This window comes from Macrobrachium nipponense, chromosome 5 (assembly GCF_015104395.2).
Source record: "Macrobrachium nipponense isolate FS-2020 chromosome 5, ASM1510439v2, whole genome shotgun sequence".
NCBI lineage: Eukaryota > Metazoa > Arthropoda > Malacostraca > Decapoda > Palaemonidae > Macrobrachium > Macrobrachium nipponense.
Window position 1 is genome coordinate 41,812,912 of NC_061107.1, and position 7,500 is coordinate 41,820,411.

Sequence of the window (7,500 nt, forward strand, 5' to 3'; positions counted from 1 at the left end):
AATAAATAAGAGGTGTATAGTTTCATCCCCTGCAATTACTGAATACCCCTCCGTCGAGAGGATTGAGAGACTCAATAAATAAAAAAATGGGCAAGAAATATCATGACTTTTATCAAAACTGAATTGCTTGCACTTCTACTATCCAAAATAATTCTGATGTTTTAATTTGACATTTCATGCATTCGATGACAATATAATAGATCCAACATTTAAAAGCTGTTCATTGAAGTTTTCGTTGATTATTTACACCTACTTCACTGAAAATGTTAGGTTTGCCAGTAAAACAAAAGTCGAGGAGATATTAGCCTCTCTTAAATGTTTTCTGAAAGTTATGCTGTTATTATTAAAACCGAGGATTTTATATTCATGATTATTATCTATTCCTGTATTTATTTGGGCTCCCTTAAAGATTTCACCTCAACAGTTCATATTTTATAAACAACAAAGCAAAAGATGTTTTCGGATTTTGATCATTCAGAGGCGAGAATTTGGGGAGCATTGTAGCTACATAGAATAAGATTCACTTGACATTTTTTTTTTATCCTATGCTTAATTTAGAAATGAAATTTTGAAATCATATTGACTACCCTCAAAATAGATAATTTAAAATGTTCATGGTCTCGGACCTTGCCTTAAAAAAAATGTGATAACTGCAATATTTAGGTGCATGTTTATGTATTTACCACGCCGACTCATAAAACACTAAATTTTATTGTTATTTTCTTTGCGTCCTGTACTAGAGATTAGCTAAGATGCTAGAAGACGTGATCACCCCTGGCATTAGATCTACGGTACAAAAAGAACCCCGATAAAGGTTATTATTACAGAAAAGTCAACCAATGTGATGCAACTGAATCAAAGGTCACTTCTACGTCCTATATATCGATATCCGGAGGATCAATCTCAGCAGTCCAATCGCTTAACATATTTTCAACAAAATGTCTTTTTACGGCAATAAACAATTTGTTGAAACGATATCATTGTTCAGGCAATATATTTTTTCCCGTTTTCCATTTCTACTTGCACATCATTTTATGACCAAACTCTAATGCCAGACCGTGATATATGAAGGAGTTTTAAATCATGGTCTCTATATCTTGTAAGGCATACCAGTGTTCGATATAATGAAAGGTCACCCAGGTCTTGTGCTCATCCTCAGTCAACGTATCTAAAAAGCGTACTCACCTGGCAGTCGTAGTTTAGTAAATTCTGGTGGTAATGAAATTATGATGCTTTTGCGCCCCCGGGGTCATTTCGCAATATCTCTGTTATGATAACCTGCTCGGGGATTTTCTTCGTCCACAGAATAGCTGGTTGAATTGCTTATTGTATAACATCTCTTACTTGAAATTAATGATTTGGAAGATGGTCCTACGAAAATTACGATTTATAATGTTTCCACGAGAAAGTCTAATTAAAAGCTTATATTAAATATATTCGCTTCTCAAAAAAGGTTCAAATAATAAGTTAAATTCCAACGATATTTCATAAAATCATAGATATTTTGCAACAAAAGGACTGAACTCGATGAAAAAGCAAATATCCTTACGAATATGGTAAACGATACACAAATTTTCGTTTTTTTCTCTTGAGTATTAAGCAGCTATTATTTATGGGGGGATATATTTCGTTATTGTGCTCCCTAGCCGTTATATGGAATTTATGTAATTGGGGAGAGAGTATATAATGGGAATTTAGTGTCCCGTGAACGGCCATTCAATGTGTCAAAGTGGTCAGGAGACCGTAAAACATGGAAAACGGGAAATGAAATGAAAATATTTGTTAAAATTTGCTCAGCATGAAAAAGTGTCAGGTGAGTGTAGAATTATTCCTAGGAACAGGAAAATAATCGACGAGTATAGTTTGAATTATTAGAAAACCAATAAAACGCGAGAGCAAGCGCACAAAGTAATTATAAATAACGTGTAAACAGAAAAAAAAGAAGACCTATTTCCTATTGGCAGGTATAGGGTAAAATTATTCTCTAGAAACGAGGGAGATAATAGACAACAATGCGAAAGCAAACGTACCTATAGGTAAAAATAAATGACTGTCATGTGGTTTAGAAATAACCATTTTCTACTGAAATGATGGTAGCCGGGATCAAGAAAATGCAATTGACTAAGAGTGATCTTGTTTTCGCACGGCACAAGACCTTACGATTTTCTTTTCTTTTCTGGAGGTACTTTTAGTTTCAGGTTTTATTTTGGAACTCCGGACTTCTGTTAACCCACCGAATATAAAAAAAACTATAGCCTTTTGGCTCCTCCTACATTGCACAGACCAAGACACACTGACCAAATAACTGATACAGGAAAGGTTTACGTAAACATTGCTTCGACCTATCAACAAGTTATATAAGAAGTTAGAAAATAGGTAGTTTCTTGTTAAATGGACTCACTAATTGAATACTTTACATTGAACAAACACGTTTCATTGACACGAAACAATTTCAGATTTAATGCTAGCACTAAAAACAAACTTGATCTCTCTCTCTCTCTCTCTCTCTCTCTCTCTCTCTCTCTCTCTCTCTCTCTCTCTCTCGTGTACAGTACACCAATGTTCGATATAATTAAAGGTTACCCAGGTCTTGTGCTCATCCTTGGCCAGATTGTCCAAAACACGTTCTTACCCTGCAGTCGTATTTTCTGCCTACCTAACATATGATCATATCCTTGACAGTAAAAAAAACATCTCCTTGGTCTTCAGATATACTGCTTAACCTTAAAATGTAACCATGCTGCTTTTATTACATTAGGTGAGTAGGGGGAGTTGAGTGTAATCATTCAATGTGGAAGCAGAGCTAAGGCACAGTTGATCTTCATTCTTCCAATTCTAATCACACATTTATCTTTAAATTCTTCTTTAGGTGTCTCTTCTAAAAAACATCTTCAATTGAGTTACAAATATCATTCCCTTGGAGTGATTCCAGAAAGCATGTATGAAGCAATCAACCTTAACTCCTCCAAGATGAAATAATACTTTTTAATTTTTCACTTTCTTCTGATGAGGCAGATTCTATTGTCATCTTACCTAGACCTTGAGATCTCTTAGGATCTTGACCACAATGCTTCACAAGGTTTTTGTGCACATTAAAAATGGCACAGTTAGAATCTCCCAGATTGAAAGTCAAATACTTCTCATACGAAAGTGATTCAGTTACCCCTGGCCCAATTTTCCATACATTTCTTGTGAATTTCCCTTTATTCTGTGCTAGAGCATAGGGTTCCAGGGCAATTACACAAGAAGGTTTCCTAGCCATGCCCAAACAGAGGCCGACAGAAGAGGGTGCAGAAGTTGTTAACAGGTGAATTTCCCCGTTTCATCTGTGTTATCAAGATATTTGTCTTACTTTGAAAGGATAATAAAACGTTGTGATCAAGTAAGAACCTGCATTGGCCAACCTGTGGTTTATTAGTGATGGCAAAAGGTCTGACACGACTGTGGTTTTGAAGAAGTTCATTATAACTTACTTTATTTCGTGTTGTGTTAAAATAATATTGTAGAATGAATAACAAAAATTCGTTTCAAAGATGTTGATTATCCAAGGAACAATTCATAGTTTTAGGGTAATTTGTTCGCTTGAAACTAGCCTTTAGCTGCCAATAAGACATGTTTAACTAACCATGCCGCTTTTTGCTGCTCCATCTATCTGCATGTAACTGATTTGTCACAACTGATGCAATTTCGGTTTTTAGCATGTAGACATTGTGAAAGTGTATATAACTACAAGATGTATAAAGATAAAGATGGGTACTGAGCTGTCGAATAAAAACTTTATACTTATGGCCATTCAGGTTAATCTTTGATGAATTTAAATAAAAAAGAAAACAATTTAAACAGTGTTTATTTATCTAAAAACTTCTAGACCACTCAGTTCATGTGCTTGTCTTATTCTGAGAAATATGGGTTTGCTATTTTTTACATTACTGTGTAATCTCGCCCTTTTATACTCTTGAAGAAAAAATCGTCCAGATTAGCAAAGATTCTAATGTTTATAAGACATTAGGCAAATTTCTTTAATGGTATTTTCTTTTACCTCCTCTTACCTCTTCTTAATGAAAACCATACTCTTAGGAAGCTTAAATTTCGAGTCAGTGGCCTATCGGCTTGTTCCAAATGAATAGGTTTCATCTCCGAATATAATAATAATAATATTTTTTCAACAATCTCTATTTTCTAGTAGTACATGTTACATTTATAGTTTAGTGTGATTCACATTGGTAATGACTGATAAATTTGTGAATGGCTAAAAACAGAAATCACAAGCTTGGAGGACCCATTCAGCTGGCTGCAAATATGTGCTAAGAATGAGATAAATTTCTCTATTTTAACAATACCATGTCTCTGAAACATTACGTTTGATACAGGGGTTTTCAAATGTTTGTGATTCTTACAGTTGACATAATGAGCCTGTTGTCAAATTATTGCAATTTAACTGGTTTCTATACATACAATGAGTTTTAAGAGTTACGTTGCTTTTCTAACAGTTCACCTTCGAATATCAGACTAGGGTCAGCCTGTGATAATGAATCGTAATGGGAACTTCAAGAGATAAAATGCTGTAAGCCGTCTGCTTTTCATATTACGAGAATATAGTCCAGAACTTCGGATAATGCAAAAATAGAAAAAAACTACTTCTCTAACTCTATATAGATGTATTTACTTCTACACATAATCCTTAGAGAGAGAAAGAGTAGTGATGTGATGTGAAATATGTTGTATTTACTGCGCCGAATACTAAATATAAAGTTCATCTTGATCTGCTGATCTTTTGTTGATTCCCCATCTATCAAGGTGTCATATCATTATAAGTTAACTACAGTTATATGTGGGAAAAAAAAACCATACAAATTATTAGGGAAATGGTTAGAAAAGAACACGTAGGGTGTGGTACTTTTATTTGATTAGCTTCCGTTTTTCCATATCATAAGGAAAAAAACTTCCTACAACATATTTGATTGATTTAAATTCTCAAAAAAGGAACAAGTTTGTGGGAAAAAAGAAAATTATAATCCATCTGATTTTACTTAATAGTGTCCTTCATGGTAAACCTTCACGTGAGTGAATTTGATGTTTGTGGTCTCATCGAAGACATGTTTGCATGGTATGCTGCGGTCAAGTGGGAAGCCCATGGGACGTTTGTCGCGATAAGTTTCTTTACGAACACCACAGAGGGCGTGAGTGCCACTACGCTCAGAATCACCATTAGAGTGTGTCAAATCGTGTTTACCATTTGTGACAGCCAGCCAGAAGGAGGATTCCATGCCGTCCCTTTTGCCCTTGGACAAAAGCATCCTGTTAGAGATGCCGCAAGATCTCTCAAAATCGTGCATGTCAAAGCTACTACTGTCAGCAGCATTTATGAGAAACTGGAAGCTTGGGACATCAGGGTCAGTCACTGCAGATTCGGTTGACTTCCTCAGGATGTCATTATTTCCTGGAGCCACTGTCTCAAAGAAAAATAAATTACAAATCAATAAAAAATATCATAAGAAAAACACATTGGAATTCAGAAAGTGTATTTAATACAAAAGCTTCTTCTATTTTTGACATATTATTAAAAAAAGTATTCCTGTTATGATGCTATATTCTGACACGTAATATGAGACAGTAGTACTCACTCTTCTACCAGAATTTGTCCATTTCAATGCAGTGCCAATGGCCATTGGTGTAATCTAATTTGTCGCTATTGTTGTCATAATCGGGGCATAAATAGATACGGAAAGTTCCAAGAACCTCACCGCAATTATTCTTCTTGACTTCAGCAACAAAGGAGAAGTCGTTGTGATTCAGACGGTCGACATCAGCTTTGAGTTTGACATTTTCGATGCCCTCTGCACTGTCTAATGTATTGCGCAGATGGAATTCATAGTGCTCAAAGTAAGTTTTTAGCTCTCTCTCAACACCAACACTTTTGATGTCAACGCCAGGGAAATCCAAGTCATTTTCCTAATTTTTTTTTTTTTTATTCTCGCTCAATCGTTGTTCTAGATTCTTTTCATATTGAATGATTTCAAAATGACACTGAGATATTTAATGTAAACCGCCAAAGGAGCGTAAAGAAGTCTGCTTATTCCTAGTTCCTCATTGCTGTATTAGATATTTACCACGTGGGAACATAAGATCTTTAAAGAAATTTCTTTTATATTTTCATGCAATCATAATGGAATTTTTCTTAGTCATATTTTCATAATTTCCCCATTTCATTCGCACTTGTTTATGATGGGTGTTAAGTTGCTGCTTTTAATGTATATAAATCCTTTTTCACAGATGTCCCTTTGGCCAAGAGACAACAGGATGTGAACCATCTTTTGTAGATGTTCTTTGATCACCTCCATTTTCATGACCTAAAAGGATATGCATCATCTTCCAACCCTAAAGGATTCACCTCTATTTACAAGGAAGGAGGTGAAGCTGTTCATCAATTGGCCAAAGAATACAAGAATCACAGACTGTTGGAACAACACCACTGGTTCTCCCTTTTCAATGACCGCCAGAGGGAAGAAGCTCTGATGCATTTTGATGTGTTCATGCAGTGCAAGGACTGGGACTGTGCTGTTAAAAATGCTGCACACTGGCGTGAGCACACTGCTGTCATTCACTCGGATCTTGGACATGGCATTGTTCTCCCCACCCCCCTCTATGAGGCTACCCCTCACATGTTTACAAACAGCGAAGTTATCTGGAAGGCTAAGATGACCAGTACCCCTGGTAAATTCGAATGGAATTCACTGGAACCAAAAAGAATAACGAACAACGTGTGGCCTATTTTGGAGAGGACATTGCTATGAATGTGCATCACGTCACTTGGCACATGGATTTCCCCTTCTGGTGGGAAGACAAATACGGTACATCATCAGCTGACTGTGCGCTTTGATAATGAGCGTCTCTCCAAGTATTTGGACATGGCAGATGAACTTTACTGGGAGAAACCATTTGAGGAAGGATTTGTCCCTCACACTGTCTACAAATATGGAGGCGAATATTATGTTCCCATATTCTTAATTTGCACTAGCGCAGTAAAATCTTGCTGTTATTGTGCGTCTTTTCACATCTGAATTGGTCTTTCTCCTATGCAGTAAATATATCAATATAAAAAAGTTTTTTCCTTTGGTATTATCATTGCTTAATAAGAAGAGTCTAGAATCTCCTTACTGGAATTATTGATGATTCTGGCAACTGTTGAAATTTCCGTTATTGATGAAATGGCTGGCGAGTACGAATCCGCACAGGATGCAACTTGAATGATAGCAAAGGAAACGACACTCTAAACTATGCATCATATGTACAAGATTTCTACCACTAAGGACAGAATATCTTATATGTCGGACATAGCACTACTGAAATCAAGATCGAGATTTTAGAATACGCCGCTGTTCTGATGCGAAAGCCCTCAAACAAGAATACATAATACATAATGGAAGATGTAGAAACAAGACGGGTCTTGACTTATGTACACTGAAAATCATCTAACTATGCTAAAACCTACGCCTCTGT

The 7,500-nt window shown here is 35.9% G+C and overlaps 2 pseudogenes; one reads left to right on the forward strand and one right to left on the reverse strand.

Moving 5' to 3' along the window:
- Positions 1 to 5,030: 5,030 nt before the first annotated feature.
- LOC135215763 (hemocyanin-like) lies at positions 5,031 to 6,186 on the reverse strand (annotated as a pseudogene).
- Positions 6,187 to 6,320: 134 nt separating this feature from the next.
- LOC135215764 (hemocyanin B chain-like) lies at positions 6,321 to 7,061 on the forward strand (annotated as a pseudogene).
- Positions 7,062 to 7,500: the final 439 nt, after the last annotated feature.